Source organism: Geotrypetes seraphini, chromosome 14 (genome assembly GCF_902459505.1).
Source record: "Geotrypetes seraphini chromosome 14, aGeoSer1.1, whole genome shotgun sequence".
NCBI classification, from domain to species: Eukaryota; Metazoa; Chordata; class Amphibia; order Gymnophiona; family Dermophiidae; genus Geotrypetes; species Geotrypetes seraphini.
Window position 1 is genome coordinate 46,753,153 of NC_047097.1, and position 20,146 is coordinate 46,773,298.

General features: G+C 44.9%; 1 protein-coding gene across 2 annotated transcripts in view; it reads right to left on the reverse strand.

Moving 5' to 3' along the window:
- LOC117348471 (tetratricopeptide repeat protein 24-like) overlaps positions 1 to 6,078 on the reverse strand; it is a 55,011-nt gene extending 48,933 nt beyond the window's left edge. The window contains exon 1 of one of the 2 annotated variants that reach the window (XM_033920664.1): positions 5,947 to 6,078. The gene's annotated coding sequence lies outside the window, so the exon portion shown is untranslated. The remainder of the gene's footprint in view (positions 1 to 5,946) is intronic. The other variant, XM_033920665.1, reaches the window with a different exon arrangement.
- Positions 6,079 to 20,146: the final 14,068 nt, after the last annotated feature.

Sequence of the window (20,146 nt, forward strand, 5' to 3'; positions counted from 1 at the left end):
TGAATCAGAAAATAATAGTAAATATTGACGAACTAAGGCCAGTACTGGGCAGACTTGTACAGTCTGTGTTTGTATTTGGCCGTTTGGTGAAAGATGGGCTGGATTCTTGCCAAGAAATAGCTATGAAGAAAAAGAAAAAACCCAACAAATTTTTAGAATCAGATTGGGCAGACTAGATGGATCATTTGGGTCTTTATCTACCATCATCTACTATGTTACTGTGCCCAATTTAGGAGTGAGGATTTGTACCTTAATCCAGTTGGCTCAAATGGATGCGGCTAAAGTTAGGCACCAGGACTAGCCTGCCACACACATACTAACACCCCCTTTTATTAAACCTATAGTGCGGTTTTTAGCGCCGGCTGCGGTGGTAACAGCTCCAACGTTCATAGAATTCCTATGAGCGTCGGAGCTGTTACCGCCGTGGCCGACGCTAAAAAACACACTACGGTTTTGTAAAAGAGGAAGATTTAAAATCAGTTCCTTATACCTTGTTTAACTGTATAAACAACTTGCCTTGAATTTAGCCTCACATCTATTTATCCCAACTCACTCTGTACCACCCATCTTGTACTTATCTAATATTTGTAATTGACTCCCTACGGGAGCTCAAGGCAGCCATTTCCTATGAACGATCTGTACGGGGCAGGAGCATGGGAAGATCCCACTAGACCACCAGGTAAGGCTTAAGGGGGGCTTACAGGGCTTAAAATAGCCCGAAAAATTTAAATTACTTTTTTGTTTTAAAATCGCAAATAACTGAATCCGCGGATGCTGAAACCGCAGATTCGAAGGGGAAAGTGTAAGTTCTATGTTGAATTTTACCTGCTGTGCCTTGGGTGAACCTCTTCATAAAGGTGATTAATATATTCAAATAAATATGTGCTATTCTATAAACTGGGCCTAGCTCTAAGTGCTAAGACAATTTTTATGGGCGCCATCTAAAGAATTCAGTCAATTGTTTCAGATGAATATGAGGTCTGTTCAAAAAGTTCCAGGATAGTTTGAATTGTGCACTAATGGGAATTTCTTTTGGTAGTACTGAGTAGTTTGAATCCTCACAAGTAACATCCTTTTTTTCCGTTTTTTTGATATCTGTTTTCGTCTCTAAGCTACAGCAGTTTTTGTGAAAGAGTGTTTTCGTGATCGGTTATTTTTCATCATGTGTGACCTCAATGAACAGTGCTACAGCGTGAAGTTCTCATTTAAATTGGGTAAGATTGCTAAAGAAACTTATGAAATGTTGAAAGTGGCTTATGGGGATCATGTCATGAGTCGTGGAAGGTGTTTTGAATGCGTCAAATTTGCAAATTTTGTGCAAAAACACAATGACAGTTCTTTTCCAGCTACCTTACTCTCTTGACTTGACCCCTGCTGACTTCCTCTTGTTTCCTAAACTTAAATTTACGCTGATAGGAAAACAATTTGATACCATTGAAGACATAAAGCAAAATTTAACGCAACAACTTTTAGTGATCCCTGAAGATGCATTTAAGGACTGTTTCCAGAAGTGGAAACGATGTTGGGAAAAGTGTATACGTAGGGAAGGAGAGTACTTTCCAGGGGACCCAATGGAATAAGTTGTAAGATTGTTTAATAAATTTTTTGAACAGACCTCATATTTTTTCCTATTGTTTGATAGAGACTTTTAAAATATTAAAAGGATTTGACATAATAGACCAGGAAGAAGCATTACTGACATTTTCAGATGTGACATGGACAAGAGGTCATAGCCTGAAACTGTGTGGCAGCAGGTTCAGGACAAATGTCAGGAAGTTCTGTTTCACACAGCGAGTGGTGAGCGCTTGGTATGCTCTCCCAGAGGAGCTTGTGGCAGAGACTAGTGTTCAGGGTTTCAAGCGCAAGTTGGATGCACACCTTCTTGCAAATCATATCGGGGGATACGGGAAATCCGTGTCTCCAACAGGGAGCACCTAACTGGGCCTCCGCGTGTGCGGATCGCCAGACTAGATGGACCTAGGTCTGATCCGGTGAAGGCGTTTCTTATGTTCTTATGTTCTGTTCTTTTGGAGTTTTCAGGTTAAGGTTGGATAGGATGTTTCATCCTAGATTCCGTGTAATCTTTGACTTTTATTGTTTAATACATATTTGCTACCCTTGTGCAAACTATTTGTCTGGAAATCCAGTTTAGACTTTGCTGATGGCCTTATGGTTTATTTTCCTTTAGAGTTGCGCAGGGACAGAAATCCCACCCGTACCTACCTGTCCCCGCCAGAATCCTGCCCGTGCTCATGATTAGCCATCAAGCTCCAACTCTGTCTCCCTGACTGATGGATGTACAGAGCTCTCCCATGTGAGTGGCAATCAGCAACTGGTGCGCTGAAGGATTCAAGAAGTTTAGAGGGAACATTGGAACAAAGGTAGGCTGTCATTTCCGTGGGAACCTCGGAGAACCAGCGTCCATCCCCAAGGGAGTCTGGAGGACCTGTGGGAATCCCCGCGGGAGTCCTGTGAACCTGGGGGGGATCGCTGCGAGAGCCTTTGGACCTGGGAGGATCCCCGTGGGGTTCCCGTGGGACCCCCGAGATTTCTGCGATCTCCGTTCCCATGCAGGCCTCTGTTTTCCATTCCTAGCCTCAGCCATTGTTTTAGCCCAATCTGTTGTAGAGGGAATTGAGGCCATCTCTCACTGGTTAAAGATGAATGATCCAGCTCTAAATTAGAGGAAATTAGAAATTACAAACAATGATTATAACTTGTACACCTGTATCCATGGAAAGGATAAAATTGGATGAACTTTTGATAAGATTTTTGTTCAAGTATGTGGTACTTTGGGCTCCTTTTACTAAGGCGCGCTAGCGTTTTTAGCGCACGCACAAAATTACCACACGCTAAACCGCATGGTACGCTTCTAGAATAATGCCATGGAAGGTTTAGCATGCACGGCAATTTAGCGCGCACTATTCCGCACGTTAAGGCCCTAACGCACCTTAGTAAAAGGAGCCCATTGTGTTCTCTTGGACTCTAACTTTAGTTTCTGGTCTGAAGTTAAAAGGTTTGCTAAAGATTGAAGCCAGTGTTGGAAGTAGAAGATTTTCATACAATTTACAGACCATGTTTTTACCAGTCCTGGGTTATTGTACAATTAGTACAGAACTCAGATTGGTTGATTGCTGAGACTACTCTGAGACAATATATTACCTCTATTTAAATTACTTATTTTAGCTTCCTAGAAAGAAAAATCATGTTTAGTTGACTAGGCTAGAGGTGTTTTTTAAGCTATCCATTTATTTTGTAGGATTTTATTATGCTTTATTTTAGTATATGATTTGGGGGGAGGGTTTGATGCTTTGTATTCTATATTATATTTGTATGATTTGTGTGCTGTCGCATTGATTAATGCAGTTCTTTTCTTTTAATTGTACTATTATTGGCTGTAAACCATTTAGATTGCTATAGCAGTGGAGCAGTATATCAAGACTGAAATAAACTGTATATAGTGTATCTGAATGTCCTTTTATGGATTAAGAACTGGTTGAAAGACAGAAAACAGAGAGTGGGTTTAAATGGTCAATATTCTCAATGGAGAAGGGCAAATAGAGGGGTTCCAAAATCACACAATTTTTTCTAGCTGTTCCTGTTCCTTTAAGACATCAACCTCCTAGATATAAGCTGGTTTTGAGGCTCTTCGGAGCACTATTATGTGCTATCTCTCTATTAAGATTTTTCACACAATCTTTCAGTATATACCGTAGTGGTACCTCGGAATCCGAACGCCCTAGAACTCGAACAACTTGTAATCCAAACTTTTTTTGATTAAATTTTGCCCCAGAATCCGAAAGCTGCTTTGGAATCTGAACGTACGGGAACTGCAAGCGTTGCTCAGCTCAAAGCTTCCCCTCTGACGCAGCTTTCTGTTTCTGCCTGGGAGGGAAGCTTTGGGCTGAGCACCGCTTGCAGTTGCCGTTGTCGATCTTGCTGCCTGTGCCGGTGGGGGCACGATCTTGCAGCCTCTGCCAGGGGGACCCGATCTTGCTGTATTTGCCAGGGGGACCCGATATTGCTGCCTCTGCCAGGGGGACCTAATCTTGCTGTCTTTGTTAAATTTATTGGAAAATCTGAGTTTGTGGGACCAGATTAATACAGTTTCTATTATTTTCAATGGGAAAAATTGTCTTGGAACTCGAACGTTTTGGAACGCGAATGGATTAAGTTTGGATTCTCATCTACTACAAACAGTACGGTAGCACCTCATGTAGATCATTCAAACTGCTTGGGCTAAGTTGGATGAGCATTGTGAGCTGGATGTTTCTCATAGGTTGAGTAGTGTGTGATGTTAGCAAGAGGTGGGTCATTTAGCAATGTCAGATGCCAAGCAGCTTTCTCTGCATGGGCCATATTAAGCACATTTGTGCCGAATTAAAAGTATAGTGATTAGTTGTATAGCCTTTTGGTAAGTAAATAGTGGGTTCCCCAGGGGTCTGTGCTGGGACCATTGCTTTTAAACATATTTATCAATGATCTAGAGATAGGAATAACTAGTGAGATAATTAAATTTGCTGATGACACAAAGTTGTTCAAAGTTCTTAAATTGCAAGAGGATTGTGAAAAATTGCACGAGGACCTTGTGAGACTGGAAGACCGGGCATCAAAATGGCAGATGACATTTAATGTGAGCAAGTGCAAAGTGATGCATGTGGGAAAGAGGAACCTGAAATTTAGCTACGTGATGCTGGGTTCTATGTTAGAAGTCGTTGCTGAGGATATGTTTAAACCCTCAGCTCAATGTGCAGCAGTGGTGGCTAAGAAAGCAAATACAATGTTAAGAATTATCAGGAAAGGAATGGGAAACAAAGATGAAAATGTTATAATGCTCTTGTATCACTCTATATTACGGCCACAACTTGAATACGATATGCAGTTCTGGTCACCATATCTCAAAAAAGATATAGCGGAATTAGAAAAGGTACAGAGAAGGGCAACAATAATGACAAAAGGATTGAGACGCCTTCCCTATGTGGAAAGGCTAAAGCGGCTAGGGCTCTTCAGCTTGGAGAAGAGACAGCTCAGAGGTGATATGATAGAAGTCTATAAAATACCGAGTGGAATAGAAAGGGTAGATGTGAAAAGCTTGTTCACTCTTTCCAAAAGGACTAGAATTAGGGGGCATGCAATGAAGCTACTAAGTAGTAGATTTAAAACAAACTGGAGAAAATATTTCTTCACACAACATGTGATGAAACTCTGGAATTACTCGTAGTTTCCGGAGAATGTGGCGAAATCAGTTAGCTTACTGGGGTTTAAAAAGGCTTAGATAATTTCCTAAAAGAGAAGTCCATAGACCATTATTGAGATGGCTTGGTAAAATCCATTGCTTATTCCTAGGATATAGGAAATACTACTTGGGATCTAGCTAGGTGCTTGGGACCTGGGTTGGCCACTGTTGGAAACAGGATACTGGGTTTGATGGACCTTCGGTCTGTCCCAATATGGCAATTTTTATGTTCTTATGTTCACTCCCTCACATTGTAGTCTTTCCCCATTGCTCTCCTCCCCTATTTCGTCATCCCATATTTCCCCCCTTCCTTTTCCCTTCATTTGCATTACTCTCTTTCACCATTCTGCATGTAGAACAATATGAACATTGGGGACTCAGAGCTTACAAGCTACTAGTCCCTTCAGCCCCCTTCCTTCTGCTACCCATGCATTCCCTATTTCAAAGTGGATCGATAGCAATGCCCAGCTCTGAGTCCCAGTGGCCCTTATTGTCGTCTGTCTGTCTGCCTTACCCTTATTTATGGAGTTTCACTACTTCGAAGGTTTTCTTAAAAGGCATTATAGCAAATCCGTATTGTATTGTATCCTGAGTTCATACCAACAGGGTTTGGGGGAATCAATATTCCACATTGCCCCCTCCCCCAAAATGACACCGATGGATGATCCACATTTTAGGTGCAAATAATAATGCCAATAATTATAACTAACCTGTAGGGAAAAAACCCCACCACCACCGAGAAGACTGTGCAGGAAAATATTTCACAAATCCTTACATTGCTGCCATTCGAAAATAACCCCAGACTTCTGGAAGTGTTGCCTTTCCCTAGATGTCTGATGAAATGTTTATGAGAGTGCTCTTAGCAACTTGTGCTGAGCCGTAGCAGAAACAAAGCAAAGCATACAAAGGAGGAGGAAGAGGAGGAGAGTGCTTTAGAGTAGCCATCTGTTCCTGCCCCTCAAAGAAAGCAAACCTTCAGGGTTACAGCACTGCCACTTTCAATGAGGGGAAACTCCTGCTACCTGTCGCATTCTGTCAAAAAGAGGGCATAATATAACATAAGCATCGCCTCTGCCGAGTCAGACCATAGGTCCATTGTGCCCAGCAGTCCGCTCCCGCGGCAGCCCCCTGGGTCCGTGACCCGAAAGTACAAGAGATATTAATTTTGTTCTTTGATTGTGAAGTGGAAAATGTTATACAGTTGTCTGGTGACAGTTTTCTAAGTCAGCCGTGCTTGGTTTTTTTTTTGTTTTTTTTAAAATATATATCTTTATTCATTTTCAATCTAAAAACAGTGCATACAAATATTCATAACCAATTATCTGAAAAAACAGCACTTACAACCATCAATAAAATACAGAAGAATAATTTTCGCCCCCTCCCCCTTTGATTTCAATGTATTCAAGATAACCATACAATAGTACTTGCAACTCATAAATAAACCAGACCCTATATATTATCCTTCACTCTCCCACCCACCCCCCTTCCCTGGATGTGTAAATTATAACCGGAAATAAAGGGAAAACCATTCAATTAGAATCAATAAAATTGGTCAATGGACCCCACATCAGATGAATCCATTTAATATTACCCTTTTGTTCAGAAATCATTTTCCCATAACGAATTCCACCAAAATGTGAAATTTAAGCGGTTACAATTCTTCCAATTTTTCGTAATCATTTGGATGGCTATCCCAGTCATTATACCCAATAACCTGTGGTCAGGCGTGCTTGTAAATAGTGATATACCTGGGTAAATTGGCATATCTGTAAATCGCCCTTCTTCAATTTGTCTAAAAATATATGCAAGGTTCACAACATGCATATTCTTAAGCACATTATTATTATTTTACATTTATTAACTGCCTTCTCATGAAGAGATTCACCCAAAGTGGTTTACAGCTCATTGAATAATAATCAAGCACTCTTAAGTATTTCCCCTATCTGTCGTGGCTAGCTCACAATCTAATTGTGATACGTGGGGTGACTTGCCCAGAGTCAGAAGGAGCAGGCTGGGATTGAACTCGCAGCCTCAGGGTGCAGAGGCAGCAATTCTAGCTACTGGGCCACCTCCTCCATTCCTTCTATGGCTAAGGTCACTTGACTAGCTAGCGCATGCTTACTGCAAAGGTCTTACGAGGGAGGTCCTGGGGTAAGTCTGAGGTTAGTGCACGCACACTGAGCACTGAAAATAATTTTCAGGCTTTTCACAAGGGTTTGTGTTGGGGGTTGGGGGGGGGAGAGGGTGGGCATACCAGCACTGATCAGGTACTGCACTCCGTATTAAATAATTAGCGCATGAACCCTTATCACCTGCAAAATAAACGTCGGTAAGTGCTCACGCACTAACTCATTTCAATGGGCGCTTGCTAGTGTCAACGTCAGCTTATGGTCATTAATAAGAATGGGAAATCGTGGTAGAAACTGACCTTAGCATTCGTGATAAGGCCACTTTTCCTGCACCTTTGTAAAATGTATTTATTTAATTCCATTTTTTATACTGTTCTCCCAGGGGAGCTCAGAATGGTTTACATGAATTTATTCAGGTGTCTGTCCTGGTGGGATCACAATCTATCTAATGTCTCTGGGCAATGGGGGAATTAACCCCCTCTTCTATTAAATTGCGCTAGCAGTTTTTAGCGCAGAGAGCCGCGCTGAATGGCCCACGCTGCTCCCAATGCTCATAGGCCATTTAGCGCGGCTCCCCACGCTAGAAATGTCTAGCACAGTTTAATAGAAGAGGCCCTAAGTGACTTGCCCAGGGTCACAAGGAGCAGTATGGGTTTGAAGCCATAACCTCAGGGTGCTGAGGCTGTAGCTTTAACCACTGCGCCACACTCTTCCCCCAAGGACCCCTAAGGGGAGAAAACCATTTTCCAGAGTACATGCACACTTTTCCACCTCTTGGATGCCAGTACACAGGCAGCTTTAATGTACCTATTTTCAGAGGGAATATAAGTGTAGATAGTTTTCTTCTCAAAATTCAAGTAAACTATGCACACTAAAATTGCCTATGCAGATCAATAAAAATTTTGAACTAAAATTCCCAGGCTATTCTCCTATCAGTTATTTCCCACAGTTCAGTGAAAACAGTGGCAGTTACACTCTTGTTCTCTTGCCTAGGAAAGTGGCACATTCCCACCTACAGCAAAGCAAGATGGCCTACATTGCTAGTTCATTTCAAATAAAAATTAGAGGTCTTTTTATTTAAGGATGTCTTCGGTTTATAACTGTCCTATTAAGGACGCCCTGAGATTAACTTTTAATTATTATATTAGATCCCCCTCCTCTCGTGCTTCCCATATGTGTTTCTCTCCTATTTCTAATGTAGTTCTTGCCCTTTTCCTCTTGTTCTACTATGTCTGTTTGTCTTAATTTGTTCTTGTACTGATTGTTTGTATTCTATGTTCTTGAATTGATTATTTGTATTTTAAGTAATACCCTTAGCACTAAAGCATTTTCCATTAGTTTTGACAACTGTCCAGTGCCATCCTATTGTCCATAATTTTTCCTAAAAATTTTACCTGTGTGATCAGCAATGAGATGGGTCTATAAGACTCCACCAACTCCGAGTCTCATCAGGGTTTAGGTAGCACCAATATGCACGCCATGTTCAGTGATTCAGGCAACGCTTCTACATTGACCAAGATATTGAACAGAGTGGGGAGCGGTTGTACAATCTCCTCCCCCAGAATTTTATAAAATTTGACTCGTAAGTCATCCTCCCCTGGGGCCTTCATCAGAGGGCGATCCTGCCACTGACGTCAAAAGAGGGGTGGGACCACGGCACAGGGAACGACAGCTGCGGAAGATCGCTACAGTACCGGCAATCCTCTTTGCAGGCTGCTCCGCTGCTGTAATTGGGTAAATATAAGACCGGGAAGCCAGGGAGGAATCTGCAGTCCTTCGGGGGTGGGGGGGGGGGTTCAGGCTTTCAGGGGGGTAAAGAGCTTCAGGGAGGACAGGCCTTCAGGGGAGTACAGGCCTTTAAGGAGTGCAGGCTTTCAGGGGATGCAGGCCTTCAGGGGGAGTGCAGGCCTTCATGGGGATAGGCTTTTGGGGGGTGCAGTCCTGCACGAGGGACAGGCCTTCAAGGGGGATGCAGGCCTTCATGGAGGACAGGCCTTCAGGTGGGTGCAGGCCTTCAGGGGGGGCAGGCCTTATGGGGAGGGAGGCCCTGGTGTAGAAGTACACGGAAAGAGGGAGGGAAAGAAGGGTTCAAAGAGACGTGCATATGCTGGACTGGAGTGGGTCTAAAAATAGGAGAAGGAGAGAGATGGTGGACAATGGGATTTAGGGAGGGAAGGAACAGAAAGGGAGAGAAGTTGGACACAAGGGATGGTGTGGGTGGGGGTGGGGGATAGAGATACTGGATAGGAGGGTAGTTGGAAGAGAAAGGGAGATATCGTAGACCCTGGGGTGGTGGGGAAGGAGGCAGAGATGCTGGATGAAAGGGTAGTTGAGAAAAGGAAAGATGGTGGGGTCCATTGCTGCAGCTGTGGGGATGGAGATGAAAAAAAAAGGAAAGATGCCAGACCTCCGGGGGAGGGAAGGGAAATGTAAGGGGTGGACAGAGATGGAAGATGGATGGTTAGCACAGAGAAAGAGGAAAGAAGGAGACCCTGGCAAGCGAGTTATCAGAAGACAACCAGATCCTGGGACCAACATGATTTGAATAATAACAAAAGGTAGAAAAAATAATTTTATTTTCTGATTTGTGATTACAATATGTCAGATTTGAAATGTGTATCCTGCCAGAGCTGGTGTTAGACCACTAACGTGAGCTAAGATTTAATAGAGAGAGGAAAAGTCTTTATTGTTTGTTTATTTTGTTTACAACACAATGCCAGTGTGCTTAGGAGAAGGCAAAGGGTGTGAAGAGGCTATAAAATAAACCCACCAGGATGTTTGAAAATAACACCCAATTAGGCAGGAAAATTGAATCGTATTGAAAAATCGATTCAATAGGCTGAATTGAATCGAATCAAATCAAAATTTTTTTCCTGAATCAGGCAGCACTAGTGGTAACTGGGACAGTACAAGTCATCGATGCAAGAGGTGAAAGTTGGCTGCACAGGTTGGTACTGTAGAACAACTTACCGTCCAAATGAATCTGGGGGCTTCCAGATGTGTTTCCAAAATGACTGTGCAGTGAACCCTGTTGGGAACAGGGCTCCAGAGCAAATGACTGGTGACTACCCATGCTCACAAGGGTTCATTGTAAAAAAAATGGCTGCAATTAACATAGGACTTGCACTGACTGAACATTGGACTTGCATCGACTGAAAGAGGGTAGTCTTCTCCAATGAGTCACATTTGAGCTCCATCGAACGGATGGATGTTGGCGTGTCAGGTGTGAAACTGCTGAGAACAAACGCCCAGCAACCACTATTGGTGGCAGCATTATGGTCTGGGGAATGTTTTCTTGGTATAGTCTGGGCCCTTTGATACCTCTGGAAGGCACTCTCAATTGATATGGGTATCTCTCCATCCTTGCTGATCAAGTACACCCGTACATGTTGATGGTCTTCCCTATGGTCGATGGTATCTTTCAACAGGACAATGTGACATGTCATACCGTCAGAATTGTTTGTGAGTGGTTCCGCAGAGCATGATCAAGACTTCCAGCTACTTCCCTGACCTCTGAATTCCCCAGACCTTAACCCAATCAAGCACATTTGGGACCACCTCGATCGACATATTCGACAACTGGATCCACCACCACATCCCCGTCAGCAATTGTCAGATACACTGCAGTCTGTGTAGCATTTCCTTTACCCTTGCCTACCCCCAGAGTTGAGTATCATCTCTTCCCCTGCATAATACCATAGTCTAGCATCTCCCATTCCGTTGCTTATACCTCCCATATTCTAGCATCTTTCCGTCCTTTGCTTATCACTTACATGTGTCCAGCATCTTCATGTTCTTTCACCTATACCCCTCTTCCCCAGTGTCTGACATTTCTCTTTTCCTACCCCCCCCCCCCCCACTGTGTCCAGCATCACACTGCTCTTTCCTTCCCCAGCCTGTTTTTTTTCCTGCTTTGGTACCATTATTTCTATCAACCCTTACCGCCACCTGAGCTGTCCTGCAGCATTGGAATGTGGTGCATCCAGTTATCTATCTTTTCCTTGTATGTTATTAGCAGGTGGCAGAGACAGTGAACTTGCTGTGATGGTCTCTCTTATAACTGAAAAAACCATCTAATAGATGATTAATTTATAACAAAGAATGAAGGAAAGAATCTCAGAATTGCCACTCAAAGGATCATAAGATTATCATCCATATAAGGAATTGTGGCGTGGGTATCTTTCATTGATCCAAAACCTTCACTTTGTTTGGTGATCTATTTTATCACTAATAAATAACTTAAATAAATTTTACTACTCACACACATCCCTGTGCAGCAGCAGCATTTCCCACCCTTCCCTGTACAGCAGCAGCATTTCCCAGCCTTCCCTGTGCAGCAGAAGCATTTTCCCCCCCTTCCCACACACTTTACCCTGTGAAGCAGCAGCATTTCCCGGCCTTCCCTGTGCAAAAGCAGCATTTCCCCCCCCCCCCCCCCACACACACACTTCCCTGTGCAGCAGCAGCATTTCCCACACTTCCCTGTGCAGCAGAAGCATTTCCCGGCCTTCCCGGTGCCGAAGCGGCATTTCCCCTCCCACACACACACTTCCCTGTTCAGAAGTAGCATTTCCCCCCCCACACACTCTTCCCTGTGCAGCAGCAGCATTTCCCAGCGTTCCCTGTGCAGAAGCAGCATTTCCCCGCATACACACACTTCCCTGTGCAGAAGCAGCATTTCCGCCGCCCCCCTTCCCAGCCGCCGAGTTTAAATTCAGAGAAAAGCGCTGCATCGCGCTACCGCTGGCTTCGGCGTCTTCTATCTACTGCGGCCCACCCTAGCGGAAACAGGAAGTAGTCAGAGAGGGTGGGCCACAGTGGACAGAAGATGGCAAGGCCAGCGTTAGTGCGGTGCAGTGCTTTTCTCAATTTAAACGCGGGTGAGCCAGCGAGAAGGAGGAGGCTTTGGCGGTGGTGGTTTTGACGCTGAGTGAAGATGGGAGGGGAAAGTCGCCGGCTGTGCTGTTTCTCCGCTTTCCTGATTTGTCTGGCCGCTGCATCCGTACTCCTGCTGGCCACGGACCCTGTTTGAACTCATGTCACCATTTTCCTCTCCATCACCTCCCTCAGGAGAACATTCTATGCATCAACCACCCTCTCCGTAAAGAAGAATTTCCTAACATTACTCTTGAGTCTACAACCCCTCAACCTCAAATTATGCCCTCTGGTTTTACCATTTTCCTTTCTCTGGAAAATATTTTGTTCTACGTATTTGAACATCTGAATCACATCCAGTGGCGTACCTAGGGTATGTGGCACCCGGGGCCCATCATTTTTTGACACCCCCCCCCCCCCCCCCATGTAAAAAATTTTTTTTTTTTTTTTTTTTGCAATAACCATGAAATGGAATAAATGGTCAGAATAGAAACAGGCAGTGAAAATTTTCTTTTATTGAACCTCATATATGTAACCATTATTCCAAACATAATATAACATAAATTATGTCTAAATTGTCATGACATTAGAAGTACATATGGAGTAGTTGCAGGTGATGCTTGGGACAGTTCTGATTGTGTTAGTTCGGTTTTATGTGTTTTTTGAATAGAAGGGTTTTTATTTCTTTTTGAAGGTTTTGCAGTCTGTGGTTGATATCAATTGGTTGTAGAGTTGGGGGTCGAGTGTTGCAGCTCGAATGGCTAGGAGGTTGTCGAACAGTTTTTTTCTTTTGACGTTTTTGGTTGGAGGGTGTGTGAATGGTGCACAAGTTCTCCTATGTCTGTTTGAAGTGGATTGAATTATTTAGCTGAAGAAATTAGTTACCCCCCATTCCACACACATTAATTCTCTTCCATTTTTGTTCCCATTATAAAAAACACTGATAAGTTCCCAGAAAAAAAATACATTAAAATAAGAAGTGAAAACAAAGGCCCCTACAGATGAGAACATAACATAAGAATAGCCTAACTGGGTCAGACCAATGGTCCATCATGCCCAGTAGCCCATTCTCATGGTAGCCAATCCAGGACACTAATACCTGGTCAAAACCCAAAGAGTAGCAACATTCCATGCTACCGATCCAGGGCAAGCAGACACTTCCCCCATGTCTTAATAACAGATTAGGGACTTTTCCTCCAGGAATTTGTCCAAATCTTTCTTAAAACCAGCTACACTATCTGCTTTTACCATAACTTCTGGCCACTTCATTTTTAAGTTTAGATCTTTCCTTTCAAACAGAGACCTTGCTAGATGTCAAATACAGCACAAGGTAACTTCACATGGACTTAGCTGTGCAGGAAATGTGAATCTCCTCATACACCCACCATATAGTGCAAAAATGTGCAAAGGTCTGTTTTTTTCTTTCGATCACTACATAGCCTAATGCCACACAAGCAGCGCTGTTACAAACATATTCTGTAGGTCAATGCTAAGGATAACAAAGTTTCCTTCCTTGGACCAGAAGGAGATAAACCACTGGAAGAGATCCCAACACAACACCCAAAGACCCACTCAGTGTGTGAATCAGTTGAGTGGAGTGGACTAACTGGGGGGTGGAAATGGGCCCGGAGTTTGCTCAGCAGAATTTCCCAGACCACCTCTTCCTCTCAACACATTGACACGCTGCCACCATCACCACTAGGAACACCTCACTGGGTAGGCCAGCTATGCTATAAACTTTATAAAACACATTATTATATTTTCTTATAAAGCACATATTTTAACTGACCTCTCTGACATCCTCAGCCTTTCCATTCACAAAAATAGAAGGAAGAAAAGTTCCCATTTCCTGCTGTCTCATGTCCCCGGCCTATACAATATTTTTTTTCTGCAGACCCTTCAAAAGTCTGACCAAATCCTCGTTTCACTTGCATTATAAAGTACTGAGGATGCCATCTCTCCCCAATCCCAGGTCCTAAAGTCTAAGACAGTAGCGCAAACTAATGCTGCCAGATACAGGAAAAAAAAATTTTGATTCGATTCAGCCCTATTGAATTGGTTTTTCAATTCGATTTTCCTGCCCATTTGGGTGATTTTTTTCAAAACTCCTGGTGGGTTTTATAGCTTTTTCACCCCCTTTGGCTTCTCCTAACCACACTGGCGCTGTGGTGTAAATAAAATAAAGAAACAAAAAGGACTTTTCCTCTTTCTGTTAAATCCTAGCTCACGTTTGCAGTCCAACACCAGCTCTGGCAGGATACACATTTCAAATCTGACATGTTATAATCACAAAACAGAAAATAAAATTAATTTTTCTACCTTTTGTTGTCTGGTTATATTTCAAATCTTGTTGGTCCAAGGCTCTGGTTTTCTTCTGATAACTTGCTTGCCAGGGTCTCCTTCTTTCTGCATGCTAACCATCCATCTGCCAACTCTGTCCTCCCTTTCCATTTCCCTTCCCTTCCCAGGAAGTCTGGTATCTTTCCTTTTTTTCATCTCCCTCCACAGATCCACCTTTTCTTAAATACCCTTTCATCCGGTATCTCTCCCTCCTTCCCCACCATCCCAGAGTCCACCATCTCTCCGTTTCTTTTCCTAATTACCCTCCTATCCAGTATCTCTATCCCTCCTCCACACCATCCCTTGTGTCCAATTTCTCTCCCTTTCTGTTCCTTCCCTCCCTAAATCCCATGGTCCATCATCTCTCTCCCTCTCCTCTATTTTCAGACCCATTATTTCTTCCCCCCCCCCCAAAGTTTGGCATATGCATGTCTCTTTGAACACCCCCTTCCCTCCGTGTACTTCTAAATCATGGTCCCCCCCCAAAGGCCTGTCCCCCCTTAAAGGTCTGCCTGTCCCACCTTGAAGGTCTGCACCCCCCTTGAAGGCCTGTCCCTTCCCCTTGTAGGCCTGTCCCCCCCTTGAAGGCCTGCCTGCCTGTCCCCCCCTTGAAGGTCTGCACCCCCCGAAGGCCTGCACCCCCCCGAAGGCCTGTCCCCCACTTGAAGGCCTGTCCCACCCCCTTGTAGCTTCTCCCCCCCCCCCTTGTAGGCCTGTCCCCCCTTGAAGGCCTGCCTGCCTGCCTTTCCCCCCTTGAAGGCCTGTCCCCCCTTGAAGGCCTGCACCCCCTTGAAGGCCTGCACCACCCCCCCCGAAGGCCTGCACTCCCTTGAAGGTCTGCACCCCCCCCCCGAAGGCCTGTCCCCCACTTGAAGGCTTGTACCACCCCCTTGTAGCTTCTCCCCCCCTTGTAGGCCTGTCCCCCCCTTGAAGGCCTGCCTGCCTGCCTTTCCCCCCCCTTGAAGGCCTGCACCCCCTTGAAGGACTGCCCCCCCCCCCCGAAGGCCTGCACTCCCTTGAAGGTCTGCACCCCCCCGAAGGCCTGTCCCCCCTTGAAGGCCTGTCCCACCCCCTTGTAGGCCTGTCCCCCCCTTGTAGGCCTGTCCCCCCTTTAAGGCCTGCCTGCCTGCCTTTCCCCCCCTTGAAGGCCTGCACCCCCCTTGAAGGCCTGCCTGCCTTTCCCCCCTTGAAGGCCTGTTCCCCCCTTGAAGGCCTGCACCCCCTTGAAGGTCTGCACCCCCCCAAAGGCCTACACCCCCCCCCGAAGGCCTGCACCCCCCTGAAGGCCTGCCTGCCCCCCTTGAAGGCCTGCACCCCTTGAAGGTCTGCACCCCCCCCCCCCGAAGGCCTGTCCCCCCTTGAAGGCCTGCCTGCCTGCCTGTCACCCCCTCCCCCTTGAAAGCCTGCTTGCCTGCCCGCCCGCCCCACCCTGAAGGCCTGATGCCCCGACCCACCCCGAAGGACCGCTCGCCCCCCTGGCCTCCCCGCACCACCTATGAACAGCCGCAGCAGGATCGCGAAGTCAGCGTCAGCGATCCCTGCGCTGCTTCCTGCGCCACTGTCCCGCCCCTCCTCTGACGTCAGAGGAGGGGCGGGATCGCGGCGCAGGAAGCAGCGCAGGGATGCTGACGCTGACTTCGCGATCCTGCTGCGGGCTGCTTCACAGGTGGTGCAGGAAGGTCAGTGGGGCGAGCGGTCCTTCGGGGGTGGCGGGGGACTGAACGGCAAGGCCGGGAACACCCCCTTAGGGCTGGTACCCGGGGCGGCCCGCCCCCCCTGCCCCCCCCTAGGTACGCCACTGATCACATCTCCCCTGTCCCTCCTTTCCTCTAGGGTATACATATTCAGGTATTCCAGTCTCTCCTCATACGTCTTTTGGTGCAAACCTCCTACAATTTTCATTGCCTTTCTCTGGACTGCTTAAAGTCTTCTTATGTCCTTTGCAAGATACGGTCTCCAAAACTGAACACTGTACTCCAAGTGAGGCCTCACCAATGACCTGTACAGGGACAACAACACCTTCTTCTACTGGTTACACCTCTCTCTATACAGTCTATACAGCCTAGCATCCTTCTGGCAACAGCTACCGCCTTGTCACAGTTTCTTTGCCTTTAGATCTTCAGACAATATCACCCCAAGGTCCCACTCCCCATCCATGCATATCAGCCTTTCACCTCCCAGCACTTACGGCTCCTTCCAATTTCTAATCTCCAAATGCATTACTCTGCATTTCTTTGAATTGAATTTTAGTTGCCAGATATTAGACCATTCCTTGGTGTCTACTCTGTTACAAATCTTGATATCATCCACAAAAAGGCAAACCTTTCCTTCTAACCCTTTGGCAATGTCGCACGCAAACATATTGAACAGGATCGGCATCAGCATTGATCCTTGAGGGACTCCACTAATCACCAATCCTTTCTCCGAGCGAATTCCATTAATCACCACCCTCTAGCGTCTGTCTGTCAATCAGTTTCTAATCCAGTTCACCACTTTGGATCCTAACTTCAGCCTGTCAAGTTTGTTCAAGAGCTTCATATGAGGAACCATGTCAAAGGCTTTGCTAAAATCTAAGTAAATTACATCTAGCATATGCCCTTGATCAAATTTTCTGGTCACCCAATCAAAAAATTGAATCAGATTTGTTTAGCATGATTTACCTTTAACAAAAACCATATTGCCTCAGATCCTGTAACCCATTAGATTCTAGGAATTTCACTATCCTTTCTTTCAGCAACACTTCCATCATTTTTCCAATAATATAATAATAATAATAACTTTATTTTTTCTATACTGCCATAGTCAGACGACTTCTAGGCGGTTCACATCGAAAGAAGGCTGAACATTCAGCGAATTACAAATGCATGAGGGGAAAGTTACAGAAGAAAAGGGTTGTAGGGGAGGGAATGTAAGAGGGTTTGAAAGGGGGAGGAAAAGTGAGAGGGGTAGGAATTGCCTGAAGATTGCTTCGGGTTTGTAGGGGGAAAAAGAGTAGAGAGCGCGGATTGGTCTGTTTAGGTGATGAATTTGTCAAACAGAGTGGTTTTGATAGATTTTCGGAATGCGTTGTAGTCTGTCTGGTTTTATTTATGTAGTTTCACAGCCAGGATTGTTGTCTGTTAGCTTGGAACATGAAGGTTCTGTCAAGGTAGAAACATAGAAACATAGAAAAAAGCGGCAGAAAAGGGCTATAGCCCACCAAGTCTGCCCATTCCAAGTATCTTCCCCCCCTGAGTTTACTCCCTTAAAGATCCCACGTGAGTATCCCATTTTCTCTTAAAATCCGTCACGCTGCTGGCCTTTATCACCTGGAGTGGGAGTCTGTTCCAATGATCCACAACTCTCTCGGTGAAGAAATACTTCCTGAAGTCGCCATGAAACTTCCCTCCCTTGATTTTTAGCGGATGCCCTCTGGTGGTCGAAGGTCCCATGAGCCGAAAGATATCATCTTCTGACTCGATGTGCCCCGTGATATACTTATACGTTTCAATCATATCTCCCCGTTCCCTTCTTTCCTCAAGTGAGTACATCCGCAATTTCTCTAGTCTTTCTTCATACGTGAGATCCTTGAGCCCCAAGACCATCCTGGTGGCTGTTCGCTGTACCGACTTGATTCTCAGCACGTCCTTTCGGTAGTGAGATCTCCAAAACTGAACGCAGTACTCTAAGTGAGGCCTCACCATGGCTCTGTACAACGGCATCATAACTTCAGGTCTCCTGCTGACGAAACCTCTGCGGATACACCCCATCATTTGTCTTGCTCTGGAGGAAGCCTTCTCCACTTGATTGGCAACCTTCATGTCCTCGCTAATGATCACTCCTAGATCGCGTTCCGCTGTGGTCCTAACCAAGGTTTCACCATTTAGTACATAAGTTCTACGCGGGTTTCTCTTTCCCAGGTGCATTACCTTGCATTTTTTAGCATTGAAGCCAAGCTGCCAAGTAGTTGACCATTGTTCCAGCAGCAGTAGATCGTGTGTCATATTATCAGGTAATAAGCTTCTGCCTACTATGTTGCAAAGTTTGGCGTCGTCTGCGAACAGCGATACCTTTCCCCTAAGTCCTTGCGTCATATCTCTTATGAATAAGTTGAATAGAATCGGACCCAGGACCGAGCCCTGCGGCACTCCACTTATCACGTCCGATGCTTCAGATGGGGTACCGTTCACCTTTGATGTCTGCCGCTCAGCCAATCCCCAACCCATGTAGTTAGAGTGTCTCCTAATCCTATCGATTTTAGCTTGTTCAGTAATCTTCGATGAGGGAAGCTATCAAATGCTTTACTGAAGTCCAAATACACTACGTCCAGTGACTCTCCAGCATCCAGTTGTCTAGTAACCCAGTCAAAAAAGCTAATCAGATTAGATTGGCAGGATTTACCCCGGGTGAACCCGTGTTGGTGTGGATCACGTAGTTTTTCTTCGTCTAGGATTGTGTCAATATTCTGTTTGATCAGTGTTTCCATGAGTTTACACACTATAGATGTGAGACTCACTGGTCTGTAGTTTGCTGTCTCTGTCCTGCAGCCCTTTTTGTGGAGTGGGATTACGTTGGCGGTTTTCCAGTCCAAGGGGACCCTTCCTGTGCTTAGGGAAAGATTGAAAAGAACAGATCTGCCAGGACTTCCCTTAACTCCCTTAGCATTCTGGGATGTAGGTTATCTGGTCCCATGGCTTTGTTTACTTTGAGTCTTGATAGTTCGTCGTAGGATTTGTATTTGCAGCCAGTAATTTTAGGATAGGCGAAGATGTTTTTGGTTGTTCGTGTGGGGTTGTGTAGAATAAAGTGTGTTTGCAGGTAGGAAGGTGCTAGGCCCCAGATTTGTTTGAAGCAGATGCATGCAAATTTGAATTGTATTCGCACTTGGTAGCCAGTGCAGTTTTTTGTAATATGGGCTAATGTGGTCTTGTTTTCTCAGTCCGAAGATTAAGCAAACTGCAGTGTTTTGTACTAATCTCAGGTTTTTTATTGTGTTTATTGGGATACCCAGGTAGACGATGTTGCAGTAGGGTGGATAGGATCAGCGATTGCACCAGTAACCTGAAGGATGTTGTGTCAAAGTATTTTTTTAATAGTTCTTAGCTTCCATAGCGTATAAAAGCATTTCTTCACTGTTAAATTTGTGTGGTCAGCCATGGTCAAGTGCATGTCGACTGTGACACCCAGAATTTTTATGGTTTTGGAAATCGGATATTCATGGCTGTTTATTTTTAATGATGTTCTCGTTATTTTGTCGTTGGGGCTTGCCAAGAAGACTTTTGTTTTCTCTGTATTTAGTTTCAGTTTGAAGTTGGTGGTCCATTTTTCGATTTCTCTCATTGTGTGTGAAAGGATATCTATAATTTCAGTTGAGATGTCATTTAAAGGGATTAGGATGGATATATGGTTTGCGTATATGTAGTGTTTTAAGTTTAAATTTTGTAGTCAGTGACCTACGGATGCTATGTAAATGTTCAATAATGTAGGCGATAGAGGGGAGCCTTGGGGTACCCCTGACGGATTATTCCATGGGTTGGAGTGATTTCCATTGCTGGCTACTCAGTAGGATCTGTTTGTTAGGAATTCT